Raw genomic sequence first — 21,319 nt, 5'->3', positions numbered from 1 at the left:
CGGAGGTCCCTTATGAATAGAACGGAGGAGGAAGTGGTAGACATAATTGAAGACGTAGTGAGGTACTATAGAGATTGGCAAGATGGTGAAAGAGAGTCAACTAGCAAAAGTAGTTCTTCGGTGTACTCGGTTGAGCACCTTAATGCCATAAACAACTTGTCCTCACAAATGACAAACTTGGGGAAGGAAATGTCTGTTATTAAGGAAAAGTTTAAAAGTGCTACCTCTCAAGTTTTGAATCTTCCCTCCTAATCTAAGGGGAGAGGTATGTCTTCTAACTCTCAACCTTCTCCCTCTTCTAGTAACATGCCTAGTGGTTTTTGTTTTGTGATGTTTGTGGATCGTATGATCATGATGCTTTTGATGCGTGCCTTTTATGGCACTCTTAAAGTAGGTTTTCTTCGTAGTTTTATGATCGTTTTTAGTCTTTTATGTCGTGTTTTTACATAATAATGCTTGTTTTGCGTGTTTGTGTATAAGTTTAGAGAAATGTGTGCTTTTGATGGTTTTCTTATTATTTTATTCATTTATCGGGTATTTCTCTGGCTTCTCTATTTCTTTGACTTGTTTTGTAGGTGTGCCGAGTATCCCGGGATTTTATTATCGAGGAGGAAACTTGAGCGCATTCAAGGAAGTCAATGGAGCTAAGTTCAGGAATCCTAGCATGCAACTCAAGCAAACCAAGATAGCTCCGCAAGCACAAGCACCATGGAAGTAATGTTTTGGTTCGGAGTGTACAAGTGCTTGAAGAATAAAAGGATGCCCTCCTCGCGGGCATCGCCTCGAGTGCACTGATGATAGGGATGCTCGGGAGCGCAAAGATTGATCGAGCAAACAAGGGGAGCTAAGCCTCGTGCATCACAGCAGGGATGCGTGCGCCAGACCGGGGTGGCTGGTGCGTGCACACGGCCTGCTCTGTGCCTTGCTGTGCGTGCGCACAAGGAGGTGGTGCGTGCGCACGGCCTGCTTTGCTTACCTTAGCTCGTTTTATTATAAAATAGCCTTGACCTTTCTATTTTAGAGTACGATTTTAGAGATTAGCTTAGACTTTCTATCTCATATCTTAGCTGAGGTTGAGAGCTTCTCTCTCTAGTTTTAGGAATAGTTTAGGAGTAGTTTTAGAGAGAGAAAGTAAGGGATTTCAATGGTGGTTTGAGAGATTGGAGATTCAATGGTGACAATTGTATTGAAGATCTTTTTAATCAATCAATGAGCATTTCTCACTCTATCTCATCTTATTGCTTTGTTTAATTTCATGTTTGTTTGGTTAGATTTTAATGTTTGATTCTTGATTAGTGATTTTGTTCTTGATATTTTGTTGATTCTTGATTTCTTTAGTTGATTGTTGATAGATGATGATTCTTGAGTAGTTTTTTAGCTAGGAATTGGGTGAAGCTTGTATGATTGATTGATTGTGATTAATTTGGGAATTGTGTTAACTGATTGTTGAGATTAAAGTGATTAATGAAGGTTTGCATGTGTGTAATTCTATTAGGCCTTGAGAATTATGCTATATTGCATTGTAATTGCTAATAACAGGACCAATTGATTTAGGAATTGCAATTATTGATTGGTTTGGATTGTGATTCTCTTAGTTTGTTATTCATAGTGAACCCTAGCTTAACAATTAGGAGATAGCTCTTTGATTCCGATTGATAGCTCTTATCATTAGTCTTCACAACCTTTGACTGGCATAATCTTCTCAAGTTGTTGCAATTTTGTCATGATTACTTGTTGATCCCATTCCTAGTGTTTCATTAGTTTGGTTGTTCATTTTGTTAGTTGTTAGTGTTCCTTTTTACCTTTGACTTCGACCTAGTTTAGGTGCATAATTGAGAGTGCTTGAACATTACCGTTCCTTTGGGTTCGACCCTTGACTTACCTCTATACTCGTATTTAGGTTTGTTAAGTGTTTATCAATTTTTTTTGGCTCTAGGGAAGATTAGATAATGACCTACATTTTCCCTACTTCAGCTTCTAATTTATGGATGTTTGTGATGATCAAGATGGGAATTTGAATGAGCATTTGAACTATGTGTCAAATAATAATGATTCAAGGTTTGAGAATCAAAGGGGTTAATGGAATAGGAATTATAACAACCATGGAAATTTTGACAACTATAACCAAGGTGGTGGTAATAGGAACAAAGGGAACCAAAACTCCTGAGGTAACTATAACAACCAAGGTTATAGTGGTCAAAATCAAAACCAAAATTATGGTAATCATAACCAAGGTTATAGTAACCATAATCAAGGTTATGGTCAAAATCAAAATAGAGGTAATTGGAACAATCAAAATAGGGGAAATTTTCAAAACAATGCTCAAAGGGGTCCCCTACCCGGTTTTGCTCCAAAGACCCAAAGTGATAATTCCTATGTTCAAGACTTTTCTTCTTCTAGGACTAACTTGGAGGAAATCATTGAAAACCAAACCAAGTTGTTGAACACTTACATGGCGGTGAGTGATAAGAAGTTTAATGAAATGATGACCCGCAATAAGATGGTTGAAAACCAAATTTCTCAACTTGCCAATGTTTTGAAAGACCAAGAAAGCCCTTCTTCTTTACCCTCTCAAGGCCTAGACCCTAAGAGACCCATTAATTCCATAGTCACAAGGAGTGGTAGGGTGCTTGAGGAGAGTTTGCCTAGCAAGAGTAAGAGTAAGGAGGGTGCCAAGGAGGTTTTAGTTGAGGATGAGGGAGATGGTGCATCTTTGAGTGAAGTAATGGTAGAGTCACCTAAGGAGGTAAAGGAAGAGAGAGAAGTTGTGAAACCCAAACTTCCTTATCCACAAAGATTCATGAGACACAAGTTAGATGAACAATTTAGAAGATTTATTGACATGCTCAAACAACTTCATCTTTCTCTACCATTTACCGATATTGTCACCCAAATGCCGAATTATGCAAAATTCCTTAAAGACATTTTGAGTGGTAGGAGGACTTGTGATGTTGTGGAGACAGTGAACTTGACCGAGAATTGTAGTGCAATCATAATGAACAAGATGCCACCTAAGCTAAAAGATCTCGGAAACTTTTCAATCCCTTGCACTATCTATAAGATGCAAATTGATAATGCCTTATGTGACCTAGGAGCTAGTGTTAGCCTTATGCCATATTCGGTTTACCAAAGACTTGAACTAGGGGAACTCTTGAATACCAACATTACCTTGTAATTGGCCGATAGATCAATCAAGTTTCCAAAGAGTAAGGTAGAGGATGTCCCTTTGAGGGTTGGCAAATTTGTTATTTTGGTGGATTTTATGGTACTTGAAATGGATGAAGATGCTAGCATTCCTATCATTCTTGGTAGACCCTTTCTTGCTATCTCGGGTGCTTTGATTGATGTCAAGAGTGCTAAGATTTCACTTAAGGTAGGAGATGAGGTAATCGAATTTGACTTGAATGATAACATGAAGTACCCAAGTTCTTTCTTGGAGAAGTTTATGATGATTAACTCTCTTGATCATGTTATGTCTTCTATGCATGAGCAATTGCTCACCTCTAATGATGCTCTTGAGAATGTTTTGTTGAATAAGGAAAAGATAGGTGTTCCTAGCAAAGAGATGGCTTTGTATGAAGATTTGCTCAATGGGAGCCTTGAAGACGTTGATGAGCAAATGTGCATGAACATCACTAGCCAAGAATCATTGCAAGCGGCTACAACAAAAGAAGGTAAAGGTGTCCCCATGGTTGAGCTCAAACCTCTTCCATCACACCTTAGGTATGAATTCTTAGGCTCTAACTCAACTTTTCTCGTGATTGTTAGTTCCTCCTTGAGTGAGAGCCAAGCTCAAGAGTTGTGTGGTGTGTTGAGAAAGCACCAAGGTGCTTTGGGCTATACCATTAATGACCTCAAGGGTATTAGTCTCGCTTTATGCATGCACCATATCACTCTTGAGGATAATGCCTCACCAAGAATTGAAAGACAACGTAAACTTCACCCTTAAATGGGGGAAGTAGTCAAGAAGGAAATCACCAAGCTATTGGATGCGGGAATCATATTCCCCATCTCTATCTCAAGGTGGGTTTCCCCGGTCCATGTTGTCCTAAAGAAAGGAGGCATGACCGTTGTAGAGAATTGGAAAGGTGAACTCATTCCTACAAGGACGGTCACGGGATGGAGGATGTGTATAGATTATCGACGTCTAAACACATCCACCAAAAAGGATCATTTCCCCCTTCCCTTCATTGATCAAATTCTTGAAAGACTAACAAGTCATAAGTATTATTGTTTTCTTGATGGTTATTCTGGTTTCTTTCAAATTCCCATTCACCCGGATGACCAAGAGAAAACAACTTTTACTTGCCCATCTGGAAGTTTTTCTTATAGGAGAATGCCATTTGGGCTTTGCAACGCCCCCTCCACCTTCCAAGTATGATGAGCATATTTGGAGATATGTTGGAAGAGGAAATGGAAGTGTTCATGGATGATTTTTCGGTGGGAGGTGTTTCGTTTGAAGGTTGCCTTGAGAACCTTGAAAAGTGTTTGGCTTGGTGTGAGAAAGTGAATCTAGTCTTGAATTGGAAGAAATGTCACAAGGCTGAGGAAGGCATTGTCCTTGGTCATAAGATATCCCACAAAGGAATAGAGGTGGATCAAGCAAAGATTGAAGTCATTGAAAAGCTACCACCTCCGGTCAATGTAAAAGGTGTGAGGTCTTTCTTAGGGCATGTCGGGTTTTATAGGAGATTCATCAAGGATTTCTCTCTAATTGCTTAGCCCCTCAATGTTCTTCTTCAAAAGGATGTTGAGTTCGTGTTTGATGATAGATGCTTGGAAGCATTCAACAAATTGAAAAAAGCTTTGACTTCTACTCCCATAGTCCAAGCCCCGAGATGGGATTTATCTTTTGAATTGATGTGTGATGCTAGTGATACGGCTATCGGAGGTGTTTAGGGTCAAAGGGTTGATAAGAAGCTCCATGTCATCTATTATATGTCCAAAACCCTCAATGGAGCTCAACGAAATTACACAACAACGGAAAAGGAGTTTTTAGCAATTAAGCATGCTTTTGAGAAATTCTGTTGTTATTTGTTAGGTTATAAGACTATTTTTTTCACGGATCATGCGGCTCTCAAATATCTCTTTGGTAAGAAGGAATTAAATCCTAGATTGCTTCGGTGGGTTCTTGAACTTCAAACCTTTGATATTGAGGTTAGAGACAAGAAAGGGGCTGAGAATGTTGTGGCGGATCACCTCTCCCACCTTGAGGACTTCCAAGTCCAAGATGATGGTTCCCCTATCGAAGATAGAATGCTTGATGATTTTTTATATGCCATTGATGTAAAGGAACTTCCTTGGTGTTGGGGTTTGGTGAGTTCGACTCACCGCGGAAACAACCCCTCCCGAGGAACCACTCGCAATAATTAAAATCACAAAGCATAAATAAATATTCACAAAGAAAAGATAACGAATCTTACCCTCGAAGCGAGCTTCGCCCAAAACCCGGGGCTCTTACTTGAAAGCTACTAGCACGTCAAGCGCCGCGCCTCCGACGGTATCCACCCACAAATGGGCGAACACAACTTTAAGGTCTACTACCTTGGGGTTAGCAAGGTCCGACCTAAACCCGAGTGTTATGTGAGTTTAAGAGTTTTCCCAAAAATTATGGAATGCTCTTTTTAACTCCCACTCAAGCACTTTACTCCAAATCCCAAGCTTGGTATTTATAGAGGAAAGTATGAGTGGGAATTTCTATCCCATCAATGTGGGATCATGAAATTCCACAAATTAATTTAAAGCTAAATTAAATTAAAATTACAAACTAATAATAAATCTACAAGTGGCATCACCATGTGAGATGGGTTGGTGAGGACCACGTGGAGAGTAGGGGACCATACTTGCTCCCTACTCAATACTCTCCTTGTGCCACATGTCCTCTCCCACTTACTCCCATATTCCAAGCTTCCCCTTTATTCATGTAACTATGTCCCGAGCCAAGCCTGAGCCCGGGCCGAGCCCGGCCCGCACCAGCCCGCACCTGGCCCGCAGCCAGCCCGCACCAGCTGCTGCTGTGCGCGGCTGCTGCTGCGGTTTGGTGCGGCTGCGGCTGCTGCCGTGGTGCGGTTGCTGCCGTGGCACGGCGCGGCTGCTGCTGTGCCTAGTCGCGGCTGGCCGGGGCTGCTATCACGGTGTGCTAGCTCGTCTTGCCCCTAGCATTCGGATGCTCAGGGCACACCGATGCTAGGGGTATTTTCGGGAATATGGTCGATTTATTATTATTTTGCGCGTCTCGTCTTTTATCATTTTTGACTCGACTTCCGACGATCGGTTTCGACGCTCTAAGCTCGAATTACCGACGTCTAAATATTTAACACTCAGGCGACGAATTAATTTCTTCCGAATTAATTCGTCGAGTTGGTTCGCATATATTTGCTTGGGTGTGACCTAAAGGGTTCAGTCAAGATTAAGCTGTAATATTAATTATATTAATATTACTGATCGGAAGCGGCCTCCACCCAGGCATTCCGATCACTTGACCTTACTGAATATATTAGCTTTCTAATAATTCTGAACCCGCTATCTGAATAATACACTTGTTCGAAGGATACCATTCCTTTCAATCTCCCACTTGTCCTTCCGGACAAGTGTGCATTTAGTGTATAGCCCTTATCCTATGTCTCTTCATGTCTCTTCATGAACTACAGAGTAAGATTACTAGTCATCTCTGTGACGTCCAGAAGTGTTTCTCGAAATCCGAGTTTGACTGTCAATAAGCAGATGATTTCTAAAATCCATCTGAGCACGGCCATGCATTTTTCACAGTCTCGCTCTTCGAGAGGCCTTGTAAACAACAAGACATGTTCCCTATTGTTAGTAGGGGGACATTTCCAGTCTTGTAATGTAGCTTTTCTTACTAACAGGACTCACCCGCCCGATATCTGTCTTTATAATCCCCAATTACGGCAGACGTTTGGCGGATACCAAAGCAGACCAGTACCCAAACAAGAGATCTTCCACTACTCATGGTCAAAGGAAAAGAGTTCCGATAGTAATAATGAGAAAATACTTATGACGATTTTTAATCTCTTAAAGCATCCTCATAGGTCTGTCCAGTATGGTTCTAAACCAATACCTGTGCAAATGACTTGTATCCTCATAGCACAAGAAACGGTGCTATAAATCATACTACACACTAATCTCTGATGGTCATTATTCGTCCACAAAATACGACCTTGATTAGGGATAATTTTCGATTAAAATATTCAACGTTCACTTAATAGGTGTTTCTTTATCCAAGCCATTGACTTGATACCCTATTTTGAATATTTATTAGAATTGAATGGACTCATTATTTAATTCTAAACCACAATTAAATAGTTTTGTGGAATATTTAAAAATATTTTATTCCACTATGAAACTTCACAATGTTTCATCTTATGATAAATGGTTTTTTTTCAAATGTTTTAAGAGTAGTACTCTTCATAAAAATTCATAGAAATCACACTCATATTTGATATGTTTGATTTCTTTCATGCAATTATGAATGTTGTCGTTCACTTATTGCATAGGTTTAGTTATAATTACTTTGCAAACCTTAGCATCTTCATTATCCACCATTTCCATAATAAGATGATAAAATTTTGAGAGTGTTAATGGATTACATGTGATTCAGTATTTATTGTCCAAGCAATAGCTCCCACTCATTTTCATGATTTGAGACCTTCTACTTGACAACCTACAATCATTAATGTTCAACAACGAACCTTTCCATTTAACATCTATCTTATTATTGCCTTTAAGGCAACAATATTCTCGATGATGCCTTGCTTAGGTTTTATTCCAAGCGACTCACAACGATTTGGGATACCCTAATCACTTGTGATCATGGAAATTTTCCTTAGATTCCCGCACATCATATATGGATGCACATCTATGTTACCATTCTCAAGCCACAACGCTTCTTGCCTCGTGCTTATAAATGGTTTCCTTGCTAAGGATCTAATCCTTGTTAAGGTTTGTGCTTGCAACATCAAAACTCAAATTATATTTGTTTCCATGCGTCAAGAACTTCATCCTATTACTTATCTAAGTTCTATGGATGTTCTTGACTATAATCTAATGATCTAATACTTAGATTAATGTCGATTGGTATTATATACGTACTTCACATGCTCTAAGCATGTAAGTCATCTGACGATTCCATATCATAGCCTTACATGATGGATTTAATTCTAGAATGATTCTCAATTTTATTCCATCCATGTGACCTTTAGCTCATACAGTTACACTGAGTCTTGCCAAATTGTTCGCTATATGATATGATTGAAAGTCTCTTAATAGAGTCTTTCTTGTTTGATTTAGTACTTAGCCTAGCTTATACTTAGTTCAAACATTTACTTAGCTTCATTCATATGGGTCGAAAGCCTTTCAAAATCCTTCATGTTTAACATGGTAATTTCCTTTACTCATTTAAACATTTTAATTTATTCTATACCATAGAACTTAATTCCCAACATGTACTAAGTATCGTCTTTAGCTCGGTTCATTGTCGAAAATACTTTCAAATCTAAGCATTTAGCATTCGATAGTTGTTTCACAATAGAGTTCGTAAACATCTTGTTGGACCATTACTTTTGCTCCCACTAAACTTCTTGTTCATCAGAATTTCTATGTTTCTCCATATGTCAATCCTCTTATTAACTTTATGAGAAAACACGTTCCAATTCCTTCATGCAATGCTTCCTTTAATCCCATAACGGATTCCATGTGCTTGCTTTCAAATCTAGCATTTATTTAGATTTTCAAAACCCTTAGACTATTCCATAGTCACTTCTAAAATTCCATTTTGGGAAGGCGGTTTTGGTATCTATTTTGCCATATTTCATATGCGCAATTTTGCTAGATCAATCATGAAAAGACTTGAGCATTCCAATTGGTGAATGGGATTTTATTAAAATCAACTCCTTGAAATTAATTATATCCTTTACAACCAATCTAGCTATGTATGCATATACATTTCCACATTTTTTAGTTTTCCCTTGAAAACTTATTTGCAATCGATGGGTCTTTCACCTTTCATGCAAATTAATCAAGTTTCAAACATGATTTTCAAACATGAAGTCTATTTCGGATTTTCATGGCTTTTAACCATTATTCGGAATTTGGATTTGTCGTAGCTATCTTACAAGACATTATTCCTTTGCTTGTAAGTCTTAGGTTTATTTCTAACTTAATAGAAAATTTATAAGATTCAATCCAAGCCTTTGGTGAATTCTATACCTATACGGGGCAATTGCATCAAACACTGAGTTTTAAGGCGCTTTCAAAGCCCTTTTATTATGTTGATCTTACTCAAACATCTTTAATGTTTTGTGAGTAATGAATTCTCTTTTAAGGCACTTGTAAAGTCCTTTTTGAGTATTCTTGATCAAGCATTCTCATGAAGTCCTTTAAGGTCTTACGAAATTCTCAGTTCTAGTTTGTTGCTAAGCTCGATGGTCATCAAGTTCATTTTCCTCCCACTTGTCGTTTTGGAAACGTGTTACTTTCCAGAAAGACACTACTTAGAGCAACAAACAATTTTTGTTCTCAATTAGGATGTGGAGGTAATACCCGTAGTCTCACTTGAATGCTTACAAAGAGACATGTATATTGTCTTTGGGTAAAAGTTCGTTGTGAAACAAACAGTTAGCTCCCACTTGAGCTATCTTAGTCTTTATTGAGCCATTCAACTCCCACTGAGCCACCTAGATCCCCTTGAGCCACTTTGCTCCCACTGAGCTAGTGAGCTCCCACTAAGACTAAGAGCCTTAGACATATACTTGAAAAGACTTTTAGAAGTTATTTCTATCCATAACTGAATATGGCGTCCTTTCTTAGCTTCGACATTTTGTTTAGTGTAACATTAGTCATTTGTGCAAATCTTTAAGAACTTTATAGGAAGGGTTGTGAACCATCATCGTTCGAGTCATTTTCAAATGACGCCGAGGTCTCCGTGAAGACACACCATGTTCTTTGTGGAGTTATTTATGAAAATTTCCATTCATAACTTTGAGATAGTCACGCTTGGCTCAAGCAAACATCGCTCGATCTAATCTAGACGTTTTGATATCTTGCCAAGTCAATTCTGTACTTCAATGAACTCTTGAGCTACTCAAGTCAAGTTTGTTCACATTTGATGAATATAGCCATATCCTTTCAAATTCTTTGTGAAACGTTGAAGTAATTGAATCCTCTTTAGCCTTCGGAGTCAATTGTCTATACCAAGAACAATAGCTCTCTGTTTTGTCGGTTTCAACAAGTAAGACTTTCTTATCTTAGAATGATTCCAATTCGAGCAACTATCAAGAGCCTATCTAATAGAGCCTTGAGTACGTTCTTGTCAATGTGACATTTCTAAAGATGTTTGGAACGCAAATCAAGCCCATGACTTAAACTTAGTGAGTTTATCATGTTAGAGAAATGTTTGTTTATAATCAAGCATTCTTAACTCAACGCTTGGATAACCATCCCATTCAAATAAATCTCGCAACTATTGCTCATTACTTTGAATGTGAGTCTTTCCGTGTGTAAACGGATCAATTGCTGATTATGGAACATAATAACCATTACTTGTTCCAGCCTTTGGCTTAAAAGGTCTTTAAACAAAACATACGACCTTACAACTGATGTAGCTCTTCTTGCTTCATTCTAAGCTTGTAAGTCGATAACTTAGCTTAACTTCAATAGTTTGAGGCCATTATCATAGTGGAACACTCAAGCAGTATCCGATACTTGTGAAGATAACGAATTGCTAAGTTAACTACAATAACATGAACTCATGAGTTGAAATCTAATTCCTTTTCTTCGTTCCTTCTTTCCTATATTTCTTATCATACAATATCTCATATTCTTACTTTAAGAATCATTTCTTTAAGTACCTTGACTCTTATACTTTGTTAGGCATAATCAAGCACCTAGTGCGCCGTTAAACAAAGTTCCATCTTTTCCATTAATTCTTACTCGAATTACTACATCAATGAGTCCTACTCAATTATGTATGATACGAAAAGATACGTTGGTTGTCAAACATTGACAATCTTGAGTTTGCAACTCAATACCTCATGTTTTATCAAAACTACCTAGTATTTTGAATACATGATGTCCAACCGTCCTTTCTGACTTAGTTATAAAAGTCTTTTATGAAAATTGTATTTTAGAAATGCTTTTCCTTCCTTTGAGAACTATTCTCAAGGATTTCCTTTACCAATCATGGAAACAATATTATTTGATTTAGAGTACTATGAATATAAGTGCAAAGTATAACCATTTATCAAGAACATAATAAGTTTGAAATTTAATAGCATTCATGCAAACTTCAATCTTATTAAACGTCTTATTTACGCATAAAAATTGTCCCTATTTGGCGAAAATAAGGCGATTCCAAGATCCGAAGAAACAAAGAGTGGTTAAGAATGCTTAGGCTTGTCTTAAACACTCAATCTTCTCGGTAAGCATTGCCTTGCTAATGGCTCTAAGCCACTCTTGGTTAGACAATCGTCGCATCTAATGCATCTTTGACGATGTGTCTCTTTTGCCACGGTATGTGAGGACTCCTCACTCATACCGATGAGTTAAACCAAAACCAACGTGCACACCCAGTGTGCCTTATGCCCCTTAGAGGAGTGGTGGCACCTCGCTTTGGCGTAGCCTACCATCACCATCGTCCGGTTAGTAAGTGTTGTTTTGGAAAGGCAAGTTTTACTCAATATTATTAGGGACCTAGGATTTCTATGTTGGTTGATTTAAGTGAACTTAACTAATCATCGCAACATCAAGAAAACATAAACATGCATCTAACGAATATTTCACACACATATATATAACCATAAAATATAAAGCGAAATAATAGATGCATATTGGCAACTAGCATAACCCCTTGAAATCTTCATATCTTCAAAAGGTCTTCATTTGCATTTCAAGGCTTTGTCTTCCAAGATACGCCGTCTTCAAGACTTAACCAAACTATGCAAAAACTAGTGTCTATAACTAGGAATAATCTAAGTATTAAAGTACAAAAATACTTAACGGTGCGTAAACCGTATTTAGATTTACAAAAATACATAACGGCACGTAATCCGTATTTTCTATCCTAGTCGGGTCCCACTAGTTGCCTTTTCATAAAACCTGTGTGAGAGAGAGAATATATATATTCCATTCATCCATTCACTATTTGTGAATGGCCCATGCAATTTACAAAATTAACAACAAGTAAAATGCATTCAAACAACGCGCGCACTAGTAACTAATCTAGGTGGTTAATCCGATTAACACGCCTAATTAAAACTAGTCAAAGTTGTTTAACCGATTATATAAATTACGTCATTAATAATTGAAGCTCCCACTAAATTCCGCATTTCCTTAATTAATCCAATTAATTAAGTCGGTAGCACCCAAACTTGTCAAAATGAAATTTTGCCAATGCCGCTCAAAAACCGAGGCCTAGCCTCCCAAAATTTTAATTAAAATGAACAAAAATAATTAAAATAAATAAACGGCAAAATAATTAACTTCAAGCCTACTACGACTAGTCACCTCACCGCACCAAGCATACGCACACGCCAAGACCACGAACACACGACCCACGGCACACGGCCGCGAGCCCCTGCCACAGCACAACCGCGCGTGGCTGCTGCTGCCGCGCGTGAGCTGCTGCTGTGCGTGGCTGCTGCCGCGCGTGTGGCCCACCATCGAGGCAGCGCAACCACCGTGGCAGCCACATGCGGGCTGCTGTGCAGCCCGGCTCGCCATGGTGGTGCATTGCCTCGTTTTGCGTGCCACTACCTTGGGATTTGATCCCTTTTTCCGCGAGACAAAAATAATTAATTCTAAATTAATTTTAGAACTAATTTGGTGAGCAAAATAAAATTTTAAACAAGTCTAACTTAATAAAATTTTCAAAGTGCAATAACCAAAATAATTCCAAGAACCATCTTTAATTAAATTGGTTTAGCTTGGTGCAAAATAAAATTGAGGCAATTTCTCACTTTCAATTTAATCAATTTAAATTAAACTTGAGAATTTGACAAAGTAAAGGGAAGTTGGAAAAATATGAACTTTAATGTTCAAATGAAAATTCCAACATCTAAAATTTGTGAATCCTTGAAAATTATATCTTCCAACATGAAGATAACCAAATTTCTATCACAAAATTCGAAACTTTATGTTTCTAATCAACTCAAAATGATTAAAACAACAAGGTTCAATTCAAAATAACATGGAGTTTAGTGGTTTTCAAAGTTTCAATCACTTATCACAAATAAAGATTGAATCTTTAACACTTAGGAAGCCTCAAAAATAAAATTTTCACACTAAAAAGCAATTAGTTTGCAATTATGTGAAAATAAATCAACCTTTAAGCATCAAATACTACCAAGTAAGTGTGCTTCATAAAAGTGCAGAAAATTATGCAAATAATCAACCATATAATCAACAATTTATGCCATTAATTTCAAGGTTAGAAAAGACTTAAAATTTTTCGTCAAAAACGAAAAACCCCTCGAAAAAGGCATTTCTGGTCAGAATTTGGCTAAAATCACTGCCCTAATAGGATAAAACCCTTTCCAGAACATGTTTTCCACCCAAAATTCACTAGTCGTGGGCGAAAATATGGGTTCTGGGCCAAATTCGACATTAAAAACGGGATTAAATAAATAAAACCGAGCTACTAATCTAATTAGCAACATAAACCAGAAAATTAAGCCAAAAAATAAACCTTGAAAAACATGATTATAAAAATCAACGAGCGGGGCTCCGATACCGCTATTGGGGTTTGGTGAGTCCGAATCACCGCGGAAACAACCCCTCCCGAGGAACCACTCGCAATAATTAAAATCACAAAGCATAAATAAATATTCACAAAGAAAAGATAATGAATCTTACCCTCGAAGCGAGCTTCGCCCAAAACCCGGGGCTCTTACTTGAAAGCTACTAGCACGTCGAGCGCCGCGCCTCCGACGGTATCCACCCACAAATGGGCGAACACAACTTTAAGGTCTACTACCTTGGGGTTAGCAAGGTTCGACCTAAACCCGAGTGTTATGTGAGTTTAAGAGTTTTCCCAAAAATTATGGAATGCTCTTTTTAACTCCCACTCAAGCACTTTACTCCAAATCCCAAGCTTGGTATTTATAGAGGAAAGTATGAGTGGGAATTTCTATCCCATCAATGTGGGATCATGAAATTCCACAAATTAATTTAAAGCTAAATTAAATTAAAATTGCAAACTAATAATAAATCTACAAGTGGCATCACCATGTGAGATGGGTTGGTGAGGACCACATGGAGAGTAGGGGACCATACTTGCTCCCCACTCAATACTCTCCTTCTGCCACATGTCCTCTCCCACTTACTCCCATATTCCAAGCTTCCCCTTTATTCATGTAACTATGTCCCGAGCCAAGCCACGAGCCAAGCCTAAGCTCGGGCCGAGCCCGGCCCGCACCAGCCCGCACCTGGCTCGAGCCCAGCCCGCACCTGACCCGAGCCCTGCCCGCACCAGCTGCTGCTGCGGTTTGGTGCGGCTGCGGCTGCTGCCGTGGTGCGGCTTCTGCCGTGGCACGGCGCGGCTACTGCTGTGCCTAACCGCGGCTGGCCGGGGCTGCTAGCACGGTGTGCTAGCTCGTCTTGCCCTTAGCATTCGGATGCTCGGGGCACACCGATGCTAGGGATATTTTCGGGAATATGGTCGATTTATTATTATTTTGCGCGTCTCGTCTTTTATCATTTTAGACTCGACTTCCGACGATCAGTTTCGACGCTCTAAGCTCGAATTACCGAAGTCTAAATATTTAACACTCAAGAGACGAATTAATTTCTTCCGAATTAATTCGTCGAGGTTGTTCGCATATATTTGCTTGGGTGTGACCCGAAGGGTTCAGTCAAGATTAAGCTGTAATATTAATTATATTAATTTTACTGATCGGAAGCGGCCTCCACCCAGGCATTCCGATCACTTGACCTTACTGAATATATTAGCTTTCTAATAATTCTGAACCCGCTATCAGAATAATACACTTGTTCAAAGGACACCATTCCTTTCACTTGGTTCGTCGATTTGGTTAATTTTCTAGCATGTGGGGAGTTTCCACCTTCATTTTCTAAGAATCAAAGAAAGAAGCTTAAGATAGAAACTCGACACTATTTGTGGGATGATCCAATTTTGTATAAGCGAGGAGTTGATGGCTTGATCTGTCGTTGCATTCCAAGTGAAGAAGTGCCGAATGTCTTAAAGATGTGCCACTCGGATCCTAGTGGTGGTCACATGGGAGTTTCCAAAACCACTTCAAAGATTCTCCAAAGCGATTTATGGTGGCCACATCTTTTTAAGGATACTCGGGGTTTCATCAAGTCTTGTGATAGGTGCCAAAGGACTGGAAAAATTTCAAAGAGGAATGAGATGCCTCAACAACCCATCATCGAGTTGGAAGTTTTTGATGTATGGGGCATTGACTTCATGGGACCATTCCCTTCTTCTTTTAGAAACCAATACATCTTTGTGGCGGTCGATTATGTTCTAAATGGGTTGAGGCTATTGCCTCCCCTACAAATGACCACAAGGTAGTGATGAAGCTAATAAAAAAGATCATCTTCCCGAGATTCGGTGTTCCCAAGGCGGTAATAAGTGACAATGGATCGCATTTTGTACATAATGCTTTCCAAAAGTTGTTGAGAAAGCATGACGTTCATCAACATTTTGGTCTTCCCTACCATCCTCAAACTAGTGGACAAGTTGAGGTGTCCAACAATCAAATAAAGTTGATCCTTGAGAAGACGGTTGCTTGGAATAGGAAAGATTGGGCAGACAAGCTAGATGATTTTTTATGGGCATACGGCTTTCAAGACTCCCATAGGCACCACTCCATACCGTCTTGTCTATGAAAAGTCATGTTATCTTCCGGTGGAGCTTGAGCACCGCGCTCATTGGTAATTAAGAAAATAACCTTCGATTTGGCGAGTGCGGGAGAGTAAAGGTGGTTGGATCTTCATGAATTAGAAGAACTTAGGGTTGATGCTTATGATTGTGCAAGTACCTACAATGCTCAATCTAAGGATGCTCATGACAAACTTATTGAGAAAAAGGAGTTTTGTGTAGGTGACAAAGTTCTTCTTTATAATTCTAAGATGAAGTTGTTCCCCGGAAAGCTAATGTCAAGGTGGAGTGGTCTTTATTTGGTTCAAGGTGTCTTTCCAAATGGTGTTGTTGAAGTTTCTATGTTGGATTCATCATCTCCGTTCAAGGTCAATGGCCATCGACTCAAGAAGTAATTCAATGGTGCTTTCGTTGGCCTAGTTCATAAAATGATTTTTCGTCAACCACCGTGATAGGTGGAGAACGTCGAGCTATGACATTAAACAAGCGCTTCCCAGGAGGCAACCCAGTTTTCTAACCCTTTCTTCTAATTTTTCGTTTTTTTTATTTCTTTTATTTTTGAGAAATTTTCTTATTTTTCTTGATTTTAGGTACCTTGGGATTGATTTGATTAAGATTTTCGACAATTTTGGTGTCATTTGAAGGTTTCAAGAGGTTGGAATTGATTTAAAGTGAAGATGAGATTGATGTACAGGGGCGCTCTCATGGCTGCGCTCTCGTGGATTTTAATCATGAACAAGTGCTTTTTGATAAATTTTGTGATTTTTGGTCTGACCCTCTCGTGGGCATCACTCGAGCTTGATGCTCGAGAGCGCCGATGAGAGCACCATACACATGAGCACAAGCCTTACACGCGCCGTCCCCCCTAGCCGCCCAGCCGTACGCACGCACGAAAGGGTGTGCGCACGCGCACAGTCGGGGCAACCGTTCCCCCCCCCCCATTTTTCTCTTTGAAATCAGCCCCCCCTCATTTGTACACTCTCTCTCCCTGATTTTCACTCCTTTTCTACTCCTTCATTTCAATTGTTTTTCTTTTTGAAATTGCTTCACAAATTCCTCATTATAATTCATCTTATAACAAATTACAACAAAAAAACACAATTTTAAGCTTAAATTTTCGGATTTTCGAGTTCAAAATTCGAATTTCAGGTCCTTTTTTTTTTTTTTTTTTTAATTTTGGGTGTTCAATTTTGGGCTTGGAACTTGCAATTTAGTGTTCTAATTGGCTTATTTCCTTCAATTATTCCATTTTCAAGTGTTTTTAAAGTTTCTTTGAGGTATGATTTCTCCATTTCTAGTCATCTTCTTCCTCAATTTGAAGCTTGAAACCCTTGATTGAGCTTTAATGGTAGAACTCCATTGTTAGTTCTTTTTTCTTGTATTTTGTGTTGTATGATGTTATTTGATCATAATTTGAAGCTTTTTCATGATGAAATTGTTTACCTTTCTTGAATTCTTGACATCACCATTGTTGGTCATCTTTCTCTCTCATGGGTTTGTTCATGGTAGCTTTGTTTCTTTAATGGTAGAACTCCATTGTTAGTTCTTTTTGCTTGTATTTTGTGTTGTATGATGTTATTTGATCATACTTTGAAGCTTTTTCATGATGAAATTGTTTACCTTTCTTGAATTCTTGACATCACCATTGTTGGTCATCTTTCTCTCTCATGGGTTTGTTCATGGTAGCTTTGTTTCTTTGTTTATTCAATGTTTTGAATAATTTTGCTTATGATGATTCATGATTTTGGTCTTTCATGACAAAACTGTTGCCTTTGAATTGATAACTAGTTGCTTCTAATTTCTCATTGAATATTACTATGGTTGCTACTATATTCATGGCATTAGTTTTTTGTACCAATCCTTGTATCATTTATTTTGGATTATCTTTGTGCTTGAAATTTCTTGAGCAATTCTCTATGATTATTTGGTGATGATTTTATCTCTTGTGCACTTGTGTGTTTGAGCCAATTTCTTGATGAAATGCTTATGCTTTGCCTTTCTTCTTGTAGATAGCCCCTATTCGTCGCAAGAAAAGGGCTAGAAGAAGCACAACCAAATCCCGGCATGTTGTCCCCCCTCCTCCCGAGGTGGTTGACACATATGGCATTGAATTCTCAAAGGAACTCCATTGGGATAAATTCATCCAATTGACAAAGAGAAAGCTAAAGTCTACCCGCTTTTATGATCAAGCGACTACGACATTGCTATGAATTGATAAAGATGTTCGTTTGCTTGCTAAGAATTTAGTCCTTTTGGAGTTTTGGATTTGAATGCGCCCACTTATGCTCGGTTAACATATGAATTTCTTTCGTCCCTTGAAGTGATTCGTGAGAATAGTGGTGATTCTTCTAGGACATTGACTTTCCAATTAATCAATAATGATCATCGAATTTCAAAATCTCAACTTTGTTCATACTTTCGATTTCCTTGGGCCGTGGATGAAGATCACCTTTTATATCCGGCCAATGGAAAGATGAGTGATGATCATGGGTATGATGAGCTAAAATGGTGGTGGCGCATCTCTAATGAAGGAAAGTATGAGCCACAAACTTCAAAGGCCGCATCAATTATCCATCCGGCTATGCGATACTTCAATCGTATTCTCACATATGCTCTATGTTCTAAAGATTCTTTGGGTGCCATTGATGAGCGTCATTTATGGCGTTCAAAAGAGTAAGATTTAGGTTCATTTACTTTATTTTATTTCATCATTTTCATATAATTTCTTAGTTTTATTTGATTTTCCATTTTTATAATTCACTTAGGTTCTCGATTAGTTTTTACGAGTTTTTCATATTTTTAGTTTTATTTTGTTATACTTTCTCTCTTTGTTTTATTTGTGTTTTGTAGGTGAATAATCAAGTCAATTTGCTCATTTTGGGACTGCCTTGTTCGCGGGCATCATCTCGAGTTCACTGATGATGGGGATGCTCGGGAGCGCGGAGTTTGATCAAGCAAAGCGAAGGATCCAAGGCCTCGTGCACCACACAGGGGTGCGTGCGCGCAGACCATGCTGGTGGGTGCGTGCGCACGACCCTGTGCAGCCCCCTTCGCTCGATTTTTCTATTTATAGCTTTTGACTTTCTTTTTTTATGACGACTGAACTTTTGTACTTTAGATATAATTTTCCAAATATGGTAGAGAGAGAAAGTAGAGAGAGAAGCTTAAGATTTACTTGTTTGTACTTGAATTTGATCTTAGATTTCAATTGGATCTTGAAATTCCTTCTTCAATTCAATGAAAGTTTGTAAGATTTCTTTCCCTTGATTTACTTTTAATGCAATTCTTTCTAGTTTCTTGAAATTTTGATTGAGATTACATTCCTTGCTCTAGAATTTGTTGATTGATTGATTTTCTTTTGATTAAGCTTTAAATGAATATGAATTTGATTGAATTTGTTTTGTTCCTTAATTTCACCATGATTAGTGAGTAGATTAGTTGCTAGGGAGTAGGGGAAGCATGCTTGATTGATGAGTTTTGCTAGTTGATGATACTAAATTGATTGGATTGTTGCAATTAAATAGGTTGACATAGTTGTGCATGTGATTAATTAAACTAGGAATGATCAACCTATAAGATTAATCTAGATTGCATTGCAAATTTCAATGACATGAACCTTTGATTTGAGAATTGCTTTAATTGATTGAATTTGATTGTGATTTTCCTTGTTAGCCATTCATAGTGAACCCTAGCTTGGCTTATAAGAGATAGCTTTTGGATTCCTTTGATTGCAACTATTGTTTGTCCCTTGTGATGTTGAATCGATTGAGTGATCTAAAAATTAGCATAATCATTGATCTTGCATGTGGAACCTATATCTCTAGTGTTTAGCATATTGAATTCTTCGATTTGTCTAGCTTCTTGACACTTTAGTTACCAACCGCAACCATTTATATTCTTCGAATAAGCTTAACATAGGCTATAACATCGTTCCTACTCATTCCTTTGGGATCGACCCTTGACTTACCATATACTTGTATTAGGTTGGTCGAGTGTTTACAAATTAGGTTTGGCTCTAGGGAGAGGTAGATAACGAACTACATTTTCCTCTTGTCAAAATTGGCGCCGTTGCCGGGGAGTGATGTTGGTGCTTTGTTATAGTTGTTGAGTCTATTTCACCTTTAATTGAAAATACAAAAAGATTTTCTTTTAGGCTACACTTGTAGCCGTGTTACTAACCATTTCTTTTGAGATTTTATGCATAGAGCACGTGGTCATTCTCTAGTGCCATTTGATCCGGAAATTGAGAGAACTATTGCAAGGTTGAGGGGTGCTAGACGATCTTTAAGCCCTAGAATTTCATGTGAGGAAGAACCACAACAAGAAGAACAAGCAAAAATGGGAGAAAATCCAAGGGTGGTGTTGAAAGAATTGGGGATTCCCGGTGCATATAGATTTGAGAGTGGGATTGCTCCACCTACAACACCGGCAAATGACTTTGAAATAAGATTGGCAATGATCACTTTGATAGAGAGGCGACAATATAGTGGGGCCAAGCATGAAAGCCCGCTAAATCATCTCAAGGAGTTCGAAAAATATTGCAATACTATTAAGGTGAACGGAATTTCCCAAGAATTCATCCGCCTCAAGCTCTTTCCCTTTTCTCTCATAGGGCGTGCTTTGGAATGGCTAGACAAGGAGGTTAAGCCGAATTCTCTAAGGACATGGGACGAGGTTACCAAGGAATTTCTATCCCGTTTCTATCCTCAAAAGAAAACGGCGGAGGCTAGAGCTTTGATTCAAGGTTTCAAGTAAAAGCTAAATGAGAGCCTCTATGAAGAATGGGAGAGATACAAAGAGTATCAAAGAGAATGTCCTCACCACGGAATTTCTACTTACCAAATTATTCAAATCTTCTATGGAGGCCTTAGCCCTCAAGGAAAATCATGTTTAGATGGAGGAGCCCGAGGTCCTATCATGAAAAAAACGGAAGAGGAAGTGGTGGACATAATTGAAGACGTAGTGAGGTATTATAGAAATTGGCAAGATGGAGAAAGAGAGTCAACTAGCAAGAGTAGCTCTTCGGTGTACTCGGTTGATCATCTAAATGCAATAAACAATCTATCCTCACAAATGACAAACTTGGGGAAGGAGATGTCCTCTATCAAGGAAAAGTTGGAAAGTGCTACCTACCAAGTTTCAAGTCTTCCCTCATAATCTAAGGGGAGAGGTATGTCTTCTAATTCTCAACCCCCTCCCTCTTTTAATAACATGCCTAGTGGATGCTTGTTTTGTGATGATTGTGGGTCGTATGATCATGATGTTTCTAGTTGCCCTCATGCATGTATGGATATTTGTGATGATCAAGATGGAAATGTGAATGAGCATGTGAAATATGTGTCAAATAATCATAATTCTAGGTTTGATAATCAAAGAGGTCAATGGAATAGGAATTACCACAATCATGGCAATTTTGACAACTATAACCAAGGTGGTAGTTATAAGAACCAAGGGAACCAAGGT

At 38.5% G+C, this 21,319-nt stretch overlaps 1 non-coding gene across 1 annotated transcript; it reads right to left on the bottom strand.

Annotated features, from left to right (window-relative positions):
• Positions 1-20,579: 20,579 nt before the first annotated feature.
• On the bottom strand, positions 20,580-20,685 carry LOC145590338 (small nucleolar RNA R71). Its single transcript, XR_014101962.1, has one exon. It is a non-coding gene; the product is annotated as a small nucleolar RNA R71 (small nucleolar RNA).
• Positions 20,686-21,319: the final 634 nt, after the last annotated feature.

The sequence above is a fragment of the Chenopodium album genome, chromosome 17 (genome assembly GCF_948465745.1).
Source record: "Chenopodium album chromosome 17, dcCheAlbu1.1, whole genome shotgun sequence".
Lineage (NCBI taxonomy): Eukaryota > Viridiplantae > Streptophyta > Magnoliopsida > Caryophyllales > Amaranthaceae > Chenopodium > Chenopodium album.
The sequence above is the reverse complement of the archived record's forward strand: the minus strand, read 5'-3'. Positions and strand labels throughout refer to the sequence as shown.